We start from the raw sequence: 23811 nt of genomic DNA, 5'->3' as shown, positions 1-23811 counted from the left end.
CTTAGCTTTGAATTCACAAGCTTCTACAATTTGCAGATAATTTAAACTTTTTTCATTACATTTTCTTTTCTTTTTCTGAAAGCTACCTTAACTTCTGTGACACCCAGGAAAGCTTGATTAACTGTCAAAATATTCAGCATGCAAACAAATGTTTAAATGTTTAATTAAGATTTGTGTGCTTTGAGCTAAACCTGCAGGACTTTCAGGAAATAGCGCAGATTTTGGAACTTAAAATTTTAGTTAGGTAACACTTAGTATTGCATAACCAGACTTTTGCCTTGCAGAATTAGTCCAGTTTGCTGTTTATTCTGCACACTTAAGTTAAGAACTGCACAGGAAGAGCAATCTAACAGACAAGTAAAGCAACCAACACAGTTCATTTTGTTTGTATGTGCCATATTAGGGTGGACTTCTCTAAAATAGTTGTGCTGTCAAAAATAAAATGAATTCAAATAATTTTACCTCTGTCTCTGCAAATGGTCCTAGAGAGGCACAGAGAAGATGTATTATATGTAGAATTGTTTATGGCATTTTTCATTTTTCATTTCATTTTTTTTTGTCTCTTCATCGCCTTTATATGACATTTATACAGTCAATTTTTTTCAGTTCAGAAAATCACCGGCTCAGCTCAGAAATAGGGGCTGTTTACACCTGGCCACTTCATGCGTTTTCTGTGATGGGATAGCTATCCGATCGTGAAAAGACCAGGTGTAAATGCCCTCCGAAACGCATCTGAGACAGATTTGAATCCGAGCGCTCAAACCACTTCAGGAGGAGGTCTGGGCCGCATTCCAGACGAAACTGAACAAGTGTAAATGCATCTGGTTGTTGAAACCATATATGTAAATTTTACTCCTTCCAAAAATGCTAAAAAATAAACGTGTGAGAGCGTGTTATAGGCTATATGTAATGTTATAGCCAGATATGGCGACGCTACTGGAACAGCATCGCCGCAGACGAGAAGCTGAACATATTCATCAAGCAAACTATCGCAAATCAAAGTGAAAGTAAGTCACAGACGCGGGACCAAGCGCGGGAATTGAAGATCGGATTTAAATCCGTTTTGCAAAAACACGTTTATGTAGGCTATAGTGTATACACATAATGTATAGCGAAAACAGTGATTAATCCCCTGTTTTACCGATTTTTGTCGCGTTTCGTAGGGATAGTGAGGGCGGGGGACGGATCGGGTCACTATGAATCTGGGGGGGTCATGTCCCCCCCGTCCCCAGTGCCATCTGCGCGCCTGGTCGAGACTTTGGCAGATGATTTCAGAATAATGTAATGGATAGTGATAGTCTTATCTCTTGCAGGTCGGACAAAGATGACAACAGCACACTGGGAAGCACACGAGACGAGGATATAACTGACTTGTCAGGATGATGACTGGGAAGACTTAGACGATGACTTGGAAGTCTTTGGTCAGGTAGTGAAAGGAATCCTTTGGTGAGTTAACTATGAGTAAGGTAGTTGTTGTAGTGGTTATGTTTAGGTATGGGGTAGGGTTAAGGGATCTAGAATATGGTTATGCAGAATAAGGCATTATTATGCACTTTATAAGTACTAATAAACAGCCAATATGCTAGTAATATGCATGCTAATAAGCAACTAGTTAATAGTGAATATGTGTACTGTACCTAATCTTAAATGTTACCAAAATACAGCTGTACATTATTGTTAGTTCATCTCAGCTCAGGTACTTTAAATACTATTAACAGATTCAACTTTGAATTTTAATAATGTAATAGTACATTTTGAAATTAACATTAACTAAGATAAATACATGTTTTAGAAGTAGTTTATTATTAAGCTAACAAATTTAATCTTCTTGTAAAGTTTTGCCTATTTAACTATACATTTTAGTTAATACATAATATACAATGCAAAGTTTTGGTAACACTTTATTTTGATTATCCCACATTCTGTTGACTATAAGTAACATTTCACATACATGTCAACTAACTCTCATTAGAGTATTAGTAGACTGTCTGCTTAATATCTGCCAACTGTTTATTACGATGCTCCCCCAATGGACATTCTACTGATTATAAGCAACTTTGCAAGTGCATGTCAAATTATTCTACTAACCCTAACCCTATCCCTTACTGTCTACTAATACTCATTAAACTCTAATGAGAGTTAATTGACATGTATGTGCAACATTACCTATAGGTAATTGGAATGTCTAAATGTCGTAAGGGGACCATCAAATTAAAGTGTAACCAAATTTGGTTCTTGGCTTTTGTCAAACACAACAATCTGACAATATTTGAATACTCAGAGTACACAGACCTTGAGAAATCACAAGCTTCTGTTCCAATGTAATCAAGAGTGGAGTTCAGTGTTATTGTATGCAAATTAACCCATCTTAAAAGAAATGTAAAAAGCATAAATATATTAGAGACTGCAGGTCTCTGCTTGATTAGAATAAGAGTGTGTTCTTTGCATGATCAAAATACATCTTAAATTGAAACTCTTGTTAATAGAATTGCATATATCAAGAGGCCTCAGTCTGAGGTAACTGCTGATTTTTTCACTTTAAGAGAAAATTGGCTCTGCCATTCTGGTGAAGCTGTAACATACACGTGTGGTGTAGAATATGTGGATAGTAAAATATCATGAAGTTTCTCAATCATGAACGTTACATCAGTTCAGAATCCATCATACCAGTTTTCTTTGAGCTATGATGGGGGATGGATGCTTGTTTGTTTTCTTGGGGGCACAGTCACAGCCTAATAGTCAATGTGGGTGATAAGTGGGCCACTTGACCACAGGTGAGCCTGGATAGATGTTGGTTTCCAGAAAGCACAGATATGTATTCATTGAAAATGTCATCAGCCGGAGAATGTATGGCCCTCCAGAACCCCAACAGGAATATCTGCTCTCAAAACCACACTCAGCAAAAGTGTGTAATTACTGTTTCCTGAAGGAAAGGAGTGACAGATTATTTGTGCTATTACTGGTTGGTCAGAAGGTGACTGTTGCACAATTTTGCTAGGTTTATTTATAGAGGAACAATTTAACTTTTTTATATTTTCAAATTTCTTTAGTGTGTAATGTTGCTTTTTGAGCATGAAAAAGAACGGCAAAGTTACAATGTACAAACTCACTCCAACGGGAGTTATTTTCTATATCTGTACGCACTGTTTCTGAACTCCCTGAAACAACTCGGTTGTAGTCTTGAGTTTTCTTCTGGGAATGTACACGTCATTATATTCTTAATTTATAATAATCCCAAGGCATACACAGAAAAAAAGGGGCGAGGCCTGGCTGAGTTAGTTAGTAATGTGTTGAAAGTTTGACATTTCCTAAACATGCTCAAAACGGTTTACCAATCATAACACACTGGTCCAGCTGACCGATTTGACGTCTATGAGGGAATGCCTTAGCATGACTGTGTCTGAAGCAAGTGTGCAACAATTCCAATCCTGATTGGTGCAACGTCCCCCCAGTGACATGTGACGGCACACCACAGAAGCTATAAAGGATAACCGGAAAAATTACAGTATGTGTCTTTAGCAAGCTCTGTGTTTCTATCCGTCATATTTATTGTTCGTTTGTCCCGTAGGCCAAATAAGTCAAGTCACCTTCATGTATATAGCGCTTTTAACAATATGGACTGTTTCAACGCAGCTTTACAGTCATAATAGGAAATTAAAGTAACAGAGATTGTTTTGGCTTTACAGCAGCTCTAGAATAAAGTTATTGTCCAGCTAAAGTTAGTTTTGATCGATTCACTTCCGTTGCAAAGATCATTAGTTATTAACTAGGGGCCGCTTACATGACACCGCTCTAACAGAAAACCCTTAATGTGCTCCGGCCCGCTCATTCGCAGAATTATTTATCGCTTCCGAGTAGCCATGTGAACCGTAACTATTTTTACAACGTTTTATCTGTACAGAGGTAAAAGGAAGGAGAAGGGGGCCTTCACAGGGGAGAGACTAGTTGACACTTCAGGACTGCGTTGTCGTCTTGTCCAGGCGCAGGTCCTTCATCAGATCTGGATACGGCCTGGATGAAGCCGACTACGGTAAACCTCGGGATAAACAGAGAGACTAATATTAGCGTAGACACCATTCTTCTTATGATGTAATGAGTACATCAGGATTTATGGGGAGTGTTCCCGGTTCCGGGAATATATCACAAATAACAATAGTGATATGGCAGATAGGCAGTTTAGATTGCACACACAATCTTTTGTATAAGCTGCATGGTAGTGGATCTCTCAAGGGGGCTGACTGCACTCACTGTGAGCACCTGACACTCAGGATGCTCTGCTACCGCCTGGTCCTCTTTGATGAGAGCAGCCAGGTTTGGGTCATGGGGGTCGCAAATGGAGCTCGTGGAGGAGCTTGAGAGCTCTTACTGCGGGCTCCAGTGCTGTCACCAGGATCCGGAAGCCCGCTCTACAGCTTCTTCTACCCTGAGTGAGAACCCTATGTTAGCATTATCCAACTTTGAGGAGGTAGATATCGTGAACATAGAGGCAGGGGAGTTAGAGGATTCACCACCTGTATCCCCTGCTTATGAGGAGCTGGTGGAGGTTGTTGCCCATACTGTGGCCAAGTTAAACATCTATTGGCCGGCCGAGAAGCAGGAAGTGCATCGTAAGAGCAAGCTGGATGAGTGCTTCCTGCCCAGTAAAAATGTGTCCGGGCCAACCTTTCTTTCCAGACCTCACACCGATGGATCAAGGTCCTGAAATAAGACTTTCTCCTCCCGTAATTCCTGCTCCACGATCTCCAACTACACTTCGATTGTGGGGATGAAGAAGCACAGATATGGGACGATGCCCAGGGTTGAAGATACACTGGCATGCTATCTCTCCTCTGAGTCTGCATCGTCCCTCAAGGCCCCGACCCTGCCCACCAACCCCTGTAGAATAATACTCATTCTTTGGTGGACAAGGCTTACATTGCAGTGGGTCAGGCTGGTGCATGCCTGCACACAATGGCTATTCTGCAGACATGCCAGGCTGACCTGCGTAAGGACCTGGACAAAGGCGAGGGGGTCAGGTCAGACGTGATTAAAGAGCTGCTTCAGGCCACAGACTGTCTCTCCAGGCCACTAAGGAGATGGCCCATGCCATCAGCCACTCCATGTCAGATCTGGTGGCTACAGAGAGACTCTGGTTACTCTGGTTAAATCTTTCTGGAATAAAGGAGAAAGATAAATTATTCCTCCTTTTCGGCGACACAGTCAGTTCGGTCTTCGAGAGTTTTCATGAGGCTAAACGACAGTCAGTGATATTCCAGAAATGTATCCCTCGCCGGCCCGAGGCCCCAGCCATCAGCCTCCAGCTCCTCACGTAGATAGCAGCAGAAGGAGAGTGTTGCTTCTCAAACCACCCCCCTATCAACGAGCTTGGGGGTCAAGGCAGCACTCTCGCCTGAATCCCCCTCAGGAGAAGGCGGATCTGAGGACTGTCATTCTTTTGAGGAAGGCTTTGGGAAAGAGGTCCTGACATCAGGCTTAGGCCCCTTGGTGGTAGCATGTTGCTAAATTAACGGTGTGATTCTCTAATAAGCATAACAATACACAGCCTACATAAATATTGGATAAAATAGTAACATTTTATTTACAGTGAGCTATGTTTTAAAACTATTTTTCAGTATTGAATGAAATCTAATAAACACTGCTGCTATAAAACTTGGCTAAAATGAAGTATCTTTGGAGGCAGCAGCATAATGAAGTTGACTTCCTTATGAGGTCTACGTTTTGGAACAGAGCCATAGTTTGTGTGCTGACTCAGTGTAGTGGATACAATTTGTCAATTTGGTCTTTAAGAAGACAAAACTGAACATAAAATATTGATCAGAATATTAATACTGCATGTGTTTTGAAACATGAACACAGTACAAAATTAACAAACTATGACATGATACCAGTTAAAACGTCCTGACAGTTATTGTACAATTACTTTATTTATTGTTTGTTTGTTAGTTGAAGAACATTCACCTAATTGTTTTCATTCTTTACTTAAAATGTTCTATGAAGCACCTGAAAGATCCCTTTAAGGATCTACTGTATATAGAACTCTTTTCTTTTTTTTTTTTTTATATGAGTGTAGCTGATCAGGTGGCTGTTTCTGTCAAAACCTAGCATTTGCAATGTAGTTTTGTCGCAGTATGTTGTTGTGTTGTATTTGATCAGCTTTAGGATATCATACATTTTAAGTCCCAAGTCTTTCATAAGCATTTTTCTTGAAATGTACTACATTGGCAGCAGCTGCTGTGTAGCCCACTTCTCCACTTTACTCCTGCACTTATCAGACCTGCCCTGCAACTGACTCATGAAAACTGGAGCACCTCACACATATTTTCATCTAATCTGTCCCTCTCGATTCTTATTTTGTATTTATTTTTTTCTCTTATAAATACATGTAGAAAAAGAATGATGGAGTAAAACGGAAAAATATGCTGAAACCATACGAAAAAGATTTTATTTTCATGATTTGAATCAGTGCAAAGCCAACATCAAATTTGTAATACGTAGGTATACCTGTAGATAAGCAATTACTTTTGCCATTTAATTACGCCCATGGCTCACTTTGTTCTGCAAAACATGAACAAAAAAAAAAAAAGAAAAAAAAAAGAAAAGAAAACTAGTTAGTTTTGCATAAGTGTATGCATAGTGATTAATTTTTCATTTAGCGTGCAATGCAACTTTTTGTTTTAACCAAGCAAACCTGAGCTGACATTCAGTGACTTTCAGAGATTAATGCATTTTTAGTATATGGAAAAGAGCAGATCTGACAATTTAATTATAACTCTGTTATAAAATACATATACACACACACACACACACACACACACACACACACACACACACACACACACACACACACACACACACATCGAATCTACCTTTTTCCTAACCCATTCTTCAACCTTTTTCCATCGCTTATCAGCTTGGAGAGGAGTTTATTTTAAAATAAAATCAAGAAATGAATAATGTTTTTAAAGGTTAGGGTTTGGAGGAGGTGTAGGGGTAAGTTTAGAAACAAGTAATGTCCCAAAAAAGCAGCATCCATTTCTGATTTTAATGAACATATTAATATACACTGAATATGATGTTATGATTGCACTGTTCATAATACACTGCAATACACTGAGGTGAAAATTGTATGTGCCCCTATGAGAAAGTACTGCTATTTTCACTTAGTGTGAAGAAAGTAATTTTTGTTGCTATTTACACTGTGTAAATAGCATCTATTTTCAACTAAATGTCGCTGCCATTATTTTCTTTTTCAACACATACACACACAAAGCTGAGAAAATAACGTCCATCAACACCCCCAAAGCTTGTGCTGTCATATACCACTTTGTGGGTTAGACATTTTTTTCTTTGTAATGTTAGCCAGTTTTGATTGATGATCACATTAACTTACTTATGCTAAACAATTGGCTGGATCCGAAATCGCATACTTCCCTACTATATAGCTGAAAAATATACATACTATACACACTGAAAAACAGTATGTGACAAAAGAAGTTTGACCAAATTCACAGTACTTATAAAAGAGACAAAAAGTACCCAGATGTCCTACTACTGCCGGTGAGATTCTGAAACGTGCACACGATGGAAACTTTACTATCCCATGAGGCCACGGGAGAGGATTTGTGAATGGCAGTGAAGCGACGTAAATGATGCTGGTAGGTCACATGATAATGACAACATGGCGAATGTAGTACGTTCAGATTACATTCATACTACACACATTCATACTATATAGAACACACTTTCTTAGCGGTCATGAAGTAATTACTTATTTAAAATAAGTACCTACTTAAGAGAGTAAGGAGGTCTATCTACTCCTTCTGGTTTACACAGATCTTCTTCTTCACTAGTTTTTGGATCTGGAGATGCTGTAGTATTTTAGAAGATCCATAACAACACCTCCTACCGTGTATCAGTGAAAACATGGAATGCTGGAAGAATTCGTCAATGGTGGGGAAGCGTTGTGTCATAAATGACGAAAAATCTTGTCAGTGGCAAAGTATTTTTCATACTTAAAATGTCACGTGCCATGACAAGAACTTTAAAGTATTTCATCTGCACATCATACATTCGTTGAAACGGATCCGTGCACAGGTGCGCACAGACCCACACCATGACGGCGGCAGGTTTATTTATTTTCGTCATACGACTCCCTGCAGCTTCTATTATGTGCTAAACTGTTACACTTGACTGCTTGTGGCTCAGCATAAGGAAAATCTCTCTTTCTCTCTCACAGTCTCTCTCTTCTTCTCAGCCGGGACAGAAAGCTCTCCTGCAGAGGCTCAGGATTACACCCACATGTGCTTCTTCCCTGTCATGGTTGTAAACATATTGGACCACCACCATGCACACACTAGTGAAAATCCATGTCTCCTACTGCTTTTAGCTGACTGACAGCGGCCCAATTAGAGAAGCCCGCTGTCTCCACATAAAGCGCATAGACATGCCTGAGTCAGAGTCTTCCCCACCTCTGCAGGATAACGCATGCAGATATCTCTCCGTACTTTCTAAATATAGTCCAAACCGGAGAATAAGAGCACCGTATCTGACACGAGAGTGCTGAGGTGGAAATTGGTGTGCTGAAAGCATTAGTTAGTTTTCATGGTTGAGAGATCTTGACTAGTTACAAAAAAAAACACATAGGCAAATGCTTAAAAGTCAATGACTGGATCATTATTGAAGTGATTATTATGTTTCCGGCATGTTATACGTTTGTCAACAGTTCTTCTAACCCTAACTGATGGAGAATGTAGCTTTTCATTTCTTAAACAACCATGTAGGAAGACATGTCATGGCCATATTCCAGGATGACAATGCCAAGATTCATCATGCTCTAATTGTGAAAGAATGGTTCACTCTCAGAAAATAAAGTACATAATTGTACCTTAACCTTTAAAATAAACGGTACGTATATGTACCTTTTAATGCTTTTTGACCCTCACAAAGGTACATATATGTACCTTGAGGTCCAATAATAAGCCCTATACAGAGCACATTACCAGTAATTTACTGCTAATGTTACAACATCTCATACTGGTAAATTGCAGGAACCAATTTACAGGTATATTTGAAAAGGTCCTGTTCACATGATCTCTTACCGGTAATTTACGAGTAAAGACTGTATGTGTGAATGGGGTTACTCTCTGGCTCAGCCTGCTACAGTAGCCACACCCCAAACTCACACTATTGGTTGAGCCGGAAAGTGATTGATGGATCTGAGCGGACTGCTCTCTGTTTTGATGATCCTTGGGAGGCTCATTGTTTAAACTTTTGGGGGATATTGACCCATGCATGGCATTCTAATAGTAGTCAATGGAAAATGAAAGATTTAGCATAAGTTCTGACAGGAAGACTCAGTTGTTACGTCACTTATTACCTTCACATCTAACCAATCGTGTTCTAATACTTGTATTATAAAAGATCGGTACTTACACATGTCTGAGTTCGCAGATGCTGACGCCAACATTCCCCTCCATCCTCCCCACCACCACCAGGATGGCCCCTGTCCATACCTACCAAGGGGTCGGCTGCACCCCTGTCTTCGTCTTCAGGCAGGAAATGCAGATTCCGTTACCCTCTAATTGTGAGCTACGGACGGTGCCTATGCCCAATAACTTTATAACACAGTACTTGCTTGCTGGGCTGTTAATAAATGATTGCTTTGTTATGTAATTTTGCCTCCCGAGTCTTTCTGGTAGAAATAAACTGGGTTAAGAGAATGTATTTTAACATTAAACATATCTTACATTGCCTACTTCACCTTTATCTCCATATTGAGCCTGAAATATTCCCTTAATTGTGGTAAGTTTACTGTAACACACAACCTTGTGTGGCGTATTCCTTTAACTTACACCTGCTGTGCTTTGTGGGCTTGCCACTTTTTTCATTCAATACAACATGAAAACACATAAAAAACAATTTTCCCTTAAAAGGATGATAAGTTGTCACTGACAGCAGTTGGCAAACATTTGCGACTTGCGAACGCTTAGCCATACCTACTTGAACAATTATTTGCCAGCTGTACCATCCCTCGCATCAGGGAATACGGCCTCTCAATCAATCACACTTTGGATAGGTGCTATATGGTCTGTTTTACTGGCATCCACTTGCTGGTGGATTTGTACATTATTTTGGAGTCAGGTATCCCTATGACAGTTTCATGTCTACAGCAGGGGAGATTTAAAGCCTGTGCGGTCACGTTGAATTAGAATCGATGACAGATGACACAAAGACAGATGTTAGTGCATCATACATACATCTAGGCACTGACTTGCAGTTGAGTTGTTCATAAATCTACCTTAGGTTGCTGATGACCACACATGAAACTCTGTAATGGTCATGTGTTAGTCCTGTATTCACAAGCATAAAGACCTCTACACAAAAACTACAAGGAATATTCTTTATGTAAATGTGTAGATACAATGTGTAGATGTAGATGTGGTAAAATCAGCAAATAAAATGACAATAAATCTTAAAGTCAGCATAAAACAGAAGTTGCGATGGTCTTTTCTTCCCTATTGTGATGCATATCCGAGGGAAACAGCTTATGGAAAAAGAAAAAATGTAGTATCGGACTTGATTTTGTCCATTTGAAATTAATTGAATGGTTGTGGTTTGCTATTGGAGGATCTCATGTGAGTGACAGGTTGTCCCGCCCTCATGCCAGTAAACACATCATCAGAAAAGAGGAAAGATGTTGCTGCAAGCTGAAGGGGAAGTTATTTTTATTAAAGATTGCACGGATAAATCATTTTGTAATAAACATTGCAATATATTTCATTTAAAATAACTAAATAAATATATATATTTTTTTATTCTGTAAACTTTGAAACAATATGTATTTTGAAAAGTGCTATTCAAATATAATTGAACTGAATTAATTTGTAAACCCTCAATACATCAGAAACATTATTGAATTTGAAATAGTTTGTTCAGACTGTGCAACTGTGGTTGGCTAGTTGGAGTGATATTGTTATGTAGATTCCAAGTTATCACAAATATTAGTATATAACTCACTAAAACCATTGTGTGCGTGTGTGATAACACAGAATGTGATGTCTGTCAGAGATGTGTGTGGTCCAGCAGAGAGCAGGCCATTGGATGTGAGTAGTTCAGCTGTGGCTATGATTGAGAGTGGCCATCGGGGACTGTCACCTTGTTGATCAAATCATAGAGAATGAAGAAAGCCTGACGGACCTGTCGGGTCTCAGCTCTAACTGGGAACTGAGGGATTATGGTAGGGGAAATGTTACCTTGATGTATTTTTCAATCTCCTTATAGTGCTGCTGCTGTACTTTCTTGAGTGCGCAGGACTCAGCAAACCAAAGGAAATGCTTTGAACCATGTGACATTGTCTATTATATACGGTATTATTAATCTTCACAGGGGAGGTGAACACATCTGTATTTTTAATCTATTTGGGTGGAATTATACAGCCACTTAATAGTGTAAAACTCAAGAAATAACGTAATGTTTTTAATATTTATCATACGTGTATCCCATTATTGATATAATTAATTAGATCAGTGTTTCCCAACCCCGTTCCTGGAGGCACACCAACAGTCCATAGTTTGGGTGTCTCCCTTATCTGACCCATATATTTCTGATTAAGCTGATCAGTTGAATCAAGTGTGTTTGATGTGCCTCCGGAAACAGGGTTGGCAAACACTGCATTAGATATAAAGAATACGAGTAAATACTGTATTATTATAACGATTCAATGGCATACCATAGATCTTTAGGGACCCCATGAATCCCCCACCCCCCAGTCAAGTCAAGTCACCTTTATTTATAGTGCTTTGGCTTGTACAATACAGTTGTTTTCAAAGCAGCTTTACAGAGAAAACAGGAAAATAATGCATCAAAGTTTGTTTCTAGAAGAAAATAGCGTCACAGTCCAGCTTAAGTAAGTTCATTGATGGTTCATTTTTTATGTAAAAAAGTTCTTAATTTAGTTCATATATATATATATATATTATATATATATATATATATATATATATATATATTAGTGGTGGGCCGTTATCGGCGTTAACGCGAGACTCTTATCGCGCGATAAAAAAAATATCGCCGTTAATCTATTCCCCAAGTTGGGTTGGGAGATTTTTTTTTTTTTTTTTTTTTTTTTTTTATTGCAGTTGAACAATCAAATAACAAGTAATAATACAACTGAACATTCATAACAATGAGATGACAGTGGATGACAAAAACAGAAATGAATTGCAATTTACAGAAATTGCAATTCAAGTTACCATTACCAAATTTAGATGTGAGTTTGTTGGTGGGATAAATATTATGTAAAATTCTTAAGTGTAGTTCTTTCACCTTGTTGGGGATACAAAATATGTAAGGCAAAAGCCATGCTTTTTTCCAATTAATATTATCTATCAAAGAATTCCCAAAAAATTTTCCCCAATTGGGTTGGGAGATGGCTCTACTACACAAGCAATGATGACGCAATCTACCCGCGGCCGCGAGGTAAACCCGGCTGCAACGCATATTCGTCGTCATCTTAAGTAAACACGGCTGAAAGTGAAACTGCAACATCCATAATTTGGACTTGGTTCGGATTTAAGCCGTCCGACAAACAGCAGCAAACTATCCGAGTGTGTGGGGTAACGGTTCGGTAAGTTAACACACGACTAATCCGTTCTACCACCTCAAATTCAAAACGAAACATGACATCACCAGTGCGCGCGTATTATTCTCATTCCAATATATCTAGTGGTGTAACGTTAACACATAATCTATGTCTACGCCCGATTTTAAGAATCGTTGTTGTGTTTCTTTTTAACTGAAAAGACATCAGTTAGACAATATTATAACTTTAAATTTGGGGTTTCATAAGCTCAAAGCTATAATAAACATTAGACCTACTTAAGATCTCTGCAGCTAGTGTACTTAAATTTTATTTATTTGCAAAATTATGTTGTATACTTACAGTTTTGCACAATATATGTTCTCAAAACTACATATACCCTTTAAAAAAAAAATTTAGCAGTTGTTTAGCAGGGTCTGTGTAACCTGTTCTGAAATGGTTTTATTATAATATACTGTATATCGTTATCGCAAGAGGCTGCAATGTATATCACAATATAGATTTTAGGCCATATCGCCCATCCCTTATTGATAGCCTATAGTAGTTAATAATAACATAGGCCTATGTTGCCTACGGACGGTAACAGTACAGAAGTAACCTTTTACAGTCTATGAGTAGAACAGCTTTCTCAAGCAGTTTGTGATGCATTTTGGAAACAGGAGATGAGCCCCTGGTCTAATGCGCCACCTGGCTTGAGAAACCCGTTCTCAAAGACTTAGGCTACTTTTATAGTCATTATTTGGGTAGCACACATATTCTGAATGCCTTCGGCAGAATTCAAATGAGCCATTTTAATCTAGATTAATCTAGATTAATTTCTAAATTAATCTAGATTAATCTATGCCCACCTCTAATATATATATATATATATATATATATATATATATATATATATATATATATATATATATATATATATATATATATATATATATATATATATATATATAGCCGCTCTGGAGAAAAAGGTGATGTCATCGTCCAGCTTAGTTCAGTTCTCATATAATGGTGTCAATGCATGCAGATCAATATTATTGTTGAATATTAAATTAAATTAAATGTCCCCAACTAAGCAAGCCAAAAGCCAAAGGCGAAAAAGGCGACAGTGGCAAGGAACCGAAACTCCATCAACAGTGTATGATTATGATTCAGGCTGCATTACAGGTCAGAAGTCAGATTTAATTGGAACATTCAGAATATTATATAGTTCCATCTGGTTGAAACCCAACACCCACCCAAATTCAGTTTTATGTTATAATATATATACTGTATATATATATATATATATATAATGTATATATATATATATATATATATATATATATATATATATATATATATATATATATATATATATATATATATATATATATATAACAACAACATTGACAGTAAAGTTGTGGACTGCATAGAAATACATATACGGCTGTGGTAAAGCACCGCTTGTTTTCCTCTGTGAAGTGACTATGGGACCCTGCTAAGCTTGGTAGTGTGAGGCAATGAACTGTAAGTGTAACAGATGAAAGGACCAGCACTCACACTGTAAAATCCAACAGTGGTTCTTACTAAAACTTTTTTAGTTAACTTTACTTAATGTCTTAACTTAATTGTAAAAATCTAGTAATCTGTACTATTCACATACTATGTTTTATTTACTCAGAAAACCCAAGTTAAGATTAATTGATTGGTTTGAGTGTGGTTTTTGAGGCAGGGAAATTCTTAATGGACCTTTCACTCATTTCCTCCACTTCTGCAGTTATTTGTCTTTGTTTGCATTTACTCATTTCCCAAAGTAATCTTGAATGTTGAATTGTCAATACAACTGAAAAATTTGTGAGAACATAACATAAGTTGACTTCATAAATTGATTTTTATTTTCCTAAAATATTTTTAGTCACCATTATGGCGATTAGTGATCCCTTTGGTTGGGCACTTGGAACTATATTTTCTTTATTATGATTCTCTTTCTGTTGATGCAGTGATGCAACAATAAATCAGTTGTTTAGTGTCAAAGAAAGAGAAGTAATACCACACACACACACACACACACACACACACACACACACACACACACACACACACACACACACACACACACACACACACACACACACACACACATATATATATATATATATATATATATATATATATATTTGTGTGTGTGAGAGAAAATATGAATGGTGTATAATGTAACTCGTGTCAATTAGTGATCTTTTATAATTTTGTTGCTACTGTTTATGCCTAAACACCTCCTGAAACAGTTAATTGGGTTTATATAATCCCTCTATATTTGTGAAAATCTTGTAATTGATCATGCTTGACTCACACAGACTTCATCATTCAGCATGCAAAACACAACCATGGTGACAAATACATTTCATTTAAAGTAAATTATCAAGTACTCTCTACAGTTATTTTTTAGTTACTGGAACTCTTGTGTAAGTGAACTATACTAACTAAGCATTTGTCAGTACCACATACTATTCCTATTTCACTTTACTTGCTTTTTTTAGAGCAATCGGTTTCCTGATATTTTCCTAGTAATGTGAACTCTAATGAGAAGTTAACACAACTAATGATTTTGATTCAAGAGTGCTTGAGTTTACTTGATTAACAACATTAATACACTACTTTACTTGGAAATTTTAAAGGAGAACTCCGGTCAATTTTAACATTGAGCTCATTTTTTTGTACATTTGGAGTGCTGTCAATACAGAGAACAATGACAAAAATCGGTGTTGCCTACACCGAGTTATTCTATTTTTAAAATTTGCACCCTATTGACTTCAATGGGGCAAGTAGTAAGCCTGCTTTTTAGCCTCTTAACATCCTTTAAGTGTCATTACAAGTGCACAGAAAATGTGAGTGATTCCTTCTGAGTGAACACGGGTGAATCTGACTGCAGTAGATGTGAAAGATATTAATAAAAATGAAGTTAATTCAGCCAGCGCTCATACCTCTGTTTACATCCTGTTTTCGGTTGAAGTCCAAAGTAATCGATTGTCGAGTTCACGCGCATAGGTTTAGTGCCTATGATCACGCGCGTGAACTCGACAATCGATTACTATGGCCTTCCACCGAAAACAGGAGGTAAACAGAGGTATGAGCGCTGGCTGAATTAACTTCATTTTTATTAATATCTCTAACATCTACTGCAGTCAGATTCACCCGTGTTCACTCGGAAGGAATCACTCACATTTTCTGTGCACTTGTAATGACACATCAAGGATGTTAAGAGGCTAAAAAGCAGGCTTACTACTTGCCCCATTGAAGTCAATAGGGTGCAAATTTTAAAAATAGAATAACTCGGTGTCTGATTTTTGTCGTTGTTCTCTGTATTGACAGCACTCCAAATGTACAAAAAAATGAGCTCAATGTTAAAATTGACCGGAGTTCTCCTTTAAGGCAATCGGTTTCCTCACCTTTTCTAAGTAAAGTCAACGTATTACATTTTACAGTGCATGTGCACACTTTGGGCCACTGTTCTACTCACTGTACACTGTCTTCATAAACTGGGGGTCTACTTTTGAGGACAAAGGTTTGAAAGATTGAATCCTGGAAGAACTCATGTATACAGTACTTTCAGTAAGAGCTGATTTTTTTTTTTCTTTTGAAATAAAATACCATTTATGTGCAGAATCCGATGTGTTTTTTTATGTTTCAGGACTTTTATTTTGATATTCTTTTGTCTTGCTTCGCCTGTGTTCTCTTCCTGTGGTTTATTCCTCAAGGAATGTCCGAATCCAAAGTTAGCTTCACTTCCGTCTCCTGAGATACCTTCATCTGATCAATTTTTGAAGGCAGCATAAAGATGTATCCTTCGCTGCCGTTGATGTCCCATAATTCTATGCCTTCCATTTGGTGACAGTTGAGCTAGAAAAACAAAGATGGCGTCTGAAAGTTGTGGTTGGTGGTCAGTTTGTGTGTAAATGTACGTTTTTGACCAACGTTTTCCTCTTATGATGTCATTTCTAGCTAGAAATTACTAATATTTGTTTAGATCTCACCAAAGCTGCCTCTATTTTGCTTTAGATCATTAAACTGTTCCGCTGCCTCAGAATTCTGTCCAAAATCAGTTTTTTGAGGTACAATGTGTGCAAAAGCTGACTGCAGAACCTGAAAAGTACAGTTTATTAAGTCCTTTTTTTTTTCCAATTTCAAACAACAGTTATGATTCAGAAAGACATACGTAGCTTCATATTATTTGTTGTTATTTATTATATATTCGTTTATGTCTTTAGAACCCTGACGAGAATACAAATAAATTGCCTTAGAGGCTTTTTCCACCATTAAGTTTCATACCAAGATCATTACCCTTTGCTGAGAAGTTATTTGTACCTTCATTTAACTTATCAGAGAGTGTATATCGCTTCAATACACAGCATCAGCAGGAGGACACACTTCACTTATTTCACTCCATACTCTTGAATCATCGCTTGAACTTTCTGTGAACTAACTAATAATGTATAATTTCAGATTTGAACACACATGGTGACTGAAACAATGATCTTGAGTCTATTTTCCACATACTTCAATAAGCTTTTAATAACACTGTAATATCTGATGTCTTTGGATAAATATTTCCCAGAGCATCTTTGTTTTGCTTGGATGGTGTATGTTTTATGTATTAAACTGCATCACATCACATTTGTGTAAGTACATCAATGTGGGCACTGATTACTTAATTTCCTCTCGCAACTGAATCAGTCATGTGACATCCACCACATAAACTTTGTTTGTAGGCTATATGAACAAACTGGAATAGTCTTAGTAGTATGCGGTCATAAAGGATAAGCTGCAAAGCCATTATCGTTTTTCCCCCTCAATATCCTTGCAAATTTCCATAAGCCTCAAATAATGAAAGAAAAAACTTGGAGGCTTTATCCTCCGTGGCTCTTTGATCAAAGGGAATGTATATTAGATGAGACACTCCAGTTAGCATTAATGCAATTCATTTCATGTGTTTATTCATAATAACTTCCCTTTGTCTCTGCTGCAGTGTTGTAAAAAATTCAATAATAGAACGTCCATATTAAAACCAGGAAAATGCATTTGTTGTGATATCACATAGATCCTGAAAAAATTATTTACCTACCTAATGTCGAAACTCATACATTGTTCTTTTTTGAATGTAGAATACAAGAAAAGTTACTTTTTTTTTACATTTTCAACTTTTTTGTGTGTGTAATCTTGTTGTCTGCATGAAAAAGGTCTGAATAAAAGCATAAACTCACTCCAAAAGCATAAACTCACCCCAAAAGCATAAACTCACTCCAAAAGGAGTTTTTCTCAAAATTAGTGTGCACTGTTTCTGAACTCCCTGAAACGCTCCCATTGTAGTTTTGAGTTTTTTTTTTTTTTTTTTCGGGAACATAAACACTTCACAATATCCATCATTGGAATAATTCCAGCTAAAGGCATATGCAAAATAAAGAGGCAAGGCCTGGTTGAGTTGCATTAGTAACGTTTAAATTCGCATTTCCTAAAACATGCTCGAAGCTCTTGACCAATCACAACACACTGGTCCAGCCGACCAATCAGAGCACATTCCACTTTTCAGAAGGAGGGGCTTCATAGAGACAGGAACTAAACAGTGTTACTAAGTTGTAGTTTTTTTGTTTTTTTGTTTTTTTGTTTTTTTTTGAACATTCATGTATGAAATCCTATTTTAGTTGTCCCTATAAACAAAATCAAGACTTTGTAAAAATGTATAAAATGTTTTTTTTTTTTTTAAGATGAGTAAATAATAACATAATTTCCATTTGGGGGCTAACTATTCCATTCATTAGTCAATATAAATGCTTACATTGTCATATTTTAATTTTTACCTGACACATTACTTATTCTGCACACATGCACAGTGTGAGGCTTGATGTAATTACTTTCCTCTCATGGTGTTTTGAAGCTAAAAGGGCCTTTAATAGCAAATGAAGCATCTTCAGTTTTGCACGTCCAATAGCAGTTATGAGGATTTGGAGAGTAAACAGTGTGTGAATCTTGATTGGAGTTTGAAATAGGTTTGGATCACTGGAATCAGCCTGCAGATGCTCTTCATCAGTGGTGCATATTATAGCCAGCTGAGACTAGGAGCTCCACTGAAAACACTGTTAACATTTTGACTTTACCATGGCCACAAATGCTCGAAAACACTAAAGAAGATGTACTGAAAAATTAAGTCAAGTCAAGTCAAGTCACCTTCATTTATAGATCGTTTTAGAATACAGATTGTTTCAAAGCAGCATGTACTGCAGTGATAATACGAAATAAATGTATCACATATGTTTTTTTGGCTGTAGAGCAGAAGAAAGTCATTGTCCAACTTAAGTTTTTGATCCATTTCCGTAGTAAAAATCATTGGTTATAAACTTAGGGGCTACTTTACAAGACATTGTTTTCAACTAAAAACAGAAAACTTTTAATGTGCTCTGGCCATTCAGGGAGTTTAGTCTTTTTTTTTTTTTTTTTTTGATAATTACTTTTCTGGCATGCATAAACTTTCTTGCTGCGTAAACCATCATACAATTCAAACATTTTGTTTTGCACTTGAGGCCTACTTCTACATTGCAGCATTTTCAAATCTTTATATATTGGATGAAACGTTATTAGCTCTCAGTTATTAAAAATGGAAACCATATTAGTTTTTTAAGTCGCACTTTATATTAGGTTTTTAACATGTACTAACATTTAAATTTAGCATTACAATGCACTTAAAGTACATGCATGTTTTTACATTGTACTATTTAAAAAATACCTGAATGTTATTACATCAGTAATTAATTGTATCACAATAACACAATTAAATGAAAATACTGGAGACTTTTAAATAATTTCACTACTTTTTGTTTGAGAGGATGTTGTTTTTTTTTTTTTTTTTTTTTTTTTTTTTTTTCACATACTGGGTGCTGAACTAAATTCTAAAATGAAAAACTGACAATTTATTGAGAAATAGTCCAGGTGTTTCATTGTTTAAAGGTGCTGTGTGTAGCTTTTCTACTAAAACGAATCCTTTTTTTATTGCCCGTGTGTGAAGGGGTTGTAATCTCACATTAAAATGATCCACTTTGGGGGTTTTGCTATTACCTCTGAAAGCAAGTATTCTTGTTATTTTTATGTGAAGGCGCCGGGTCGGATTTACCGCGAAATCCAGTGACGTCACCTGCATGCGCGCTCCCGAGCCTCTCGCCTCGTCTAGCCTACTGACTTTGCACTCAACAGCGACGACACTGCAACTTATGACTTATGCAACTTACTTGAAACGACCTGCTCCCAGCACAACACGTCACAGACTCCAACAAACTCCACATATTGATAAAAAAACAATAAAAAGTTATTTTTTTCTGCTGAAGCTCGTATTAAAGGCCAGACGTGAATCGGATGAACTTCGGGCGAACTTCAGGTGAAAAAACACGGATCAACATCGGCAGGGCATTTGAATCATGGAGAAACCTTATCTACAAACCTAGAATGTACATTTCCAGAAGAAAATGTGAAGTGGTGCTTGCAGTGGCAAAATTCGGCACGGTTGATAGGGTTCCATACTTATCATGGTACGAGCATGGAGCATTAGTTCAACGTCAAGCTGATAAAAGTAGCCTATTATTGTAACGTTGCAGTGGGAGTTTACCTGAGTTTCCAGCATGTTGTGGGATGCTTTCTCCGGTGTGTTGCGTGATGCGTCTCAGTCTGGCCGGTACCCACAGTGCTCGCTCATAAATTCGAGCACGCGCAAGAGCACGCGCTTGTCAACTTATTGGTTGCAATCTGAAACATCACCGCTAGAGGACGCTGAAAACTACATACTGCTCCTTAAAAAAAAAAAAAAAAAAAAAAAAAAAATTATATATATATATATATATATATATATATATATATAATTGTTTCATAAATAATGCAGCAGTGCAGCAATGTAGCAGTTTTACAAATACACATTCCAGGTGTTTTTAATTTAATTTAATTTAATTTAATTTAATTTACCCTTTCTCTATTCGGTGTTTAATATTTTCAGAATAACTGTATTTAATTTAATTTTTTTATTTTACTTGCATATTTATTTTTATACAATTTCACGATTAAAATAAGTTATTATTCCAGGTCTTCATTTCTTTTTATTTTCTCTTTATTTTATTTTTTATTCATTTTTTTACAATTTACTTTTTTTTTTATATAATTAAGATTGAATTTACATTAAGACATTTTCCAGGTTTTCAGTTATTTTCCTTTAAGTAAAGATACAAATGACATTGATCACATTAAACATGTGACAACAAGGTGTTTCAAATGTATAGGAGAACTTCTTTAAACTTTAACAGTGTGCACAAATGATCACGTTGATATAATTGATTTTCCAAGTGCAGAAGTGGAAGCTGCACTGAATTACAAGGTCCTGTTTTGTTGTTTGTTCAGCCTCACTGTCATTAATTCATTGACTGAAAAGGGCTTTAAATATTTTCCCAGAAAGGAAAACGACCTTCTGCTGGCCAGAGCCGGCATCTTTCAATCTAATTAAAACCCTACTCCAAAAAATCTAGAGTAGCCTATCACTTCCTTCCCAATTTGCTGCAGTCTATCCACACTTTTATCCCTTAAATATCCTCCAGACAAAAGCTTGCAAGCCCCACGGATCAAACTGAAATCGACCTCCTTTTGAAGCGGTAATAAAAGCCGGAGATATCGTAGCATGTCATCCTAGCTCGCCCTGAGTGTCACGTGGGCTGCGATCGCTTCAGCGTGCCAGACACGCTCACTTGGAACCCAAGATGATACTGCATTGACAATGGGGCCAACACCCTAAGAATGGAAAACATGCAAACATGACATGGAGTTATTCAGTGTCAGGTCTCTCAACCTCAGATGCAATGCCCTGGAGATATGTGATTACAGTGTCTGCCATTCGCCTCCAATTAGTATATTGGGTGAACAAGGGACGAGAATAAATGCCTAAATAATTGAATCACCGGATGTCTGCTTCAACTTTGTGTTCTAAGGACGTCACAACAGACTGCTTTTGTTCAGATGGTAATTGGGGAGTGACGGAGGGAGATGATGTTTAGAGTCTATAGCTCTTAATTGTTTAGGCCAGGATTTTGCAGGGTTGGGTGTTGTGTAATTTAATATGTATGCCATATGTATCCTATTTTTGATAGTAGGAACATGTTGATATGTTTTACATGAACAAAAGTGCTGTTGAACTGAATGTCAGCAAGGCTGTAAAGGCCCTGAAATACTCCTGGTGAAGTTCTTTTTCGTTCTTCGCTTAGGGGTAAAACGAAATTCGAAATATGTGACCAGCGATATACTGTAAGCGAACATCCGACACCGCCCACACTACTGAGAGCGTTGCTTAGATGAAAACGTAAAAATGTGATGCACACTTTCCTCTCAATAACAAAATAAACACACAACAAAACTGAGAAAACAGCAAGATTTTTTTTTTTTTTTTCATAAAGCATAAGAAAAGCATCAGATCATAGTGTTCCTTACAACTTAGTAAAAATCCAGTGTTCCATGTTTCATGTTTCCTGACATTTTATATGTGCCTGATTTCGATGCTGGGAAAATACCAACGCTATCTCACGACCAAGTCGTACGAATTCGTACGAATGATAAAAAGTTGGCTAATTCGTACTAATTCGTACGACCTCACTCGTACGAATTTGTACGATTTGTCTAAACCCACGTGATGGGTAGGTTTAGGGGCGGGGTCAGGGGTAGGTCATTCGTATGAATTCATTCGAATTGGCCAATTCGTAAAATATGTACGATTTTGCAAAAAACGTGCTAATTCGTACGAGTCAGGTCGTATGAATTCGTACGAATAAGCCACCTCGTAGAATTTGTACGTTTTCCCGTGAGATCGGGCTCGAAAATACATAAAGCAGATTTGCCTGTGATCTCTTTATATAAATAAAAAAATAGGTAGGTCTAAATCCGGGTGATCACTTATATCAGCATTATATATTATCATCATGTTGCCCAGCCCGAAAACTTTTTGTCTGTGTTTATTTAAAAAACAGTTAATAATGCAGAAAATAATATGGTATTTATTTGATGAGTTGTCAATACAATATATAACAATACAATATATAGGGTATGATTTTACCCCAAAATTCAACATATTGACACAAAATGATAACAGCAAATCCACGTTTCACTGCCTGGAGTTCAGTGAGTTGCAGCGACCCGTTTGCTTCTCTTTTCTGTAGCTTTCGGCAGTCCGTAAAAATATTCCTCAGATTTCTTGTTAAATCTAGTTGTGCAGTCAATCTCAAAGCTCTTTCCCATATTAGATGTGTCTTTCATGGCATTCATGCTGAAAACCAATGCTGCCACTCACTCTTTTTGCCCCTCAGTCACTCCGGCCGACAGTGACATCATGTGCATACCCTCTATAGCATGTTATACAATAGATTGCTTAAAATCAAGCAGCCTGAAAAGATTTCCTTGTGAAAGAAGGTGGAGCCTCCGCACACCTACATATTACATAATCGCCACGGACCAATGGTAGTACAAATGTGTTTACCAGCTGTAGCTAACTTTTCCGAAAAAAGAAAAAAACTTTTTTTTTCTTTGGCAAGCTGTTTCGAACTTCAGAAACAAACTCCAAACGAACTTCAATTTGGTCTGATTTTGTTTGAAATGACGTCACAGCAGTTCGTTTCTTCGATTCCGCTTAAAGAATATTGGGGCCTTAAGTGCTGAGGCAAATACTGTTTCTGTGATCAACCCTGATCTGAGTTATCCTGGAGTGAAAGAAAACACAGATGGCTCAACTTTTAAAAAACCCATTCGTTGGTCAAGGTTTTTGGGACACCTCAATCACAAATAAGCACAGGTGTTCTTCCCAAAAGCATCATTCACCAGCTGTGATTGCGAGTTATGTTGGTATAGTTATTGCGAGCATAGTTTATTCATAGTTCATAGTTCATAGTTAATTTCAGTGTTTCCCAAAACCATAAATCCAATGAGTATTCACAAAGCCCTAAACTTGTGCACTGTAAAAAAGAAAAAGTTAGTTCAACTCAAATTTTCAAGGCAACCGACTGCACAGAATTTTTGAGTTGAAGATATCAACTTAATTTTTTACGTTTTGAAGAACTACAATTATTAAGTTGCGTCAGCTAAGTTTTTCAAGTTCTGACAACTAAGTTTTTTTAATTCAAGTTACTGGAACTTTCAAGTCTGTAAAAGCTTACTATTTTGAGTTCAGATTA

This window comes from Scardinius erythrophthalmus (assembly GCF_964197995.2).
Source record: "Scardinius erythrophthalmus genome assembly, chromosome: 13".
NCBI classification, from domain to species: Eukaryota; Metazoa; Chordata; class Actinopteri; order Cypriniformes; family Leuciscidae; genus Scardinius; species Scardinius erythrophthalmus.
The sequence above is the reverse complement of the archived record's forward strand: the minus strand, read 5'-3'. Positions refer to the sequence as shown.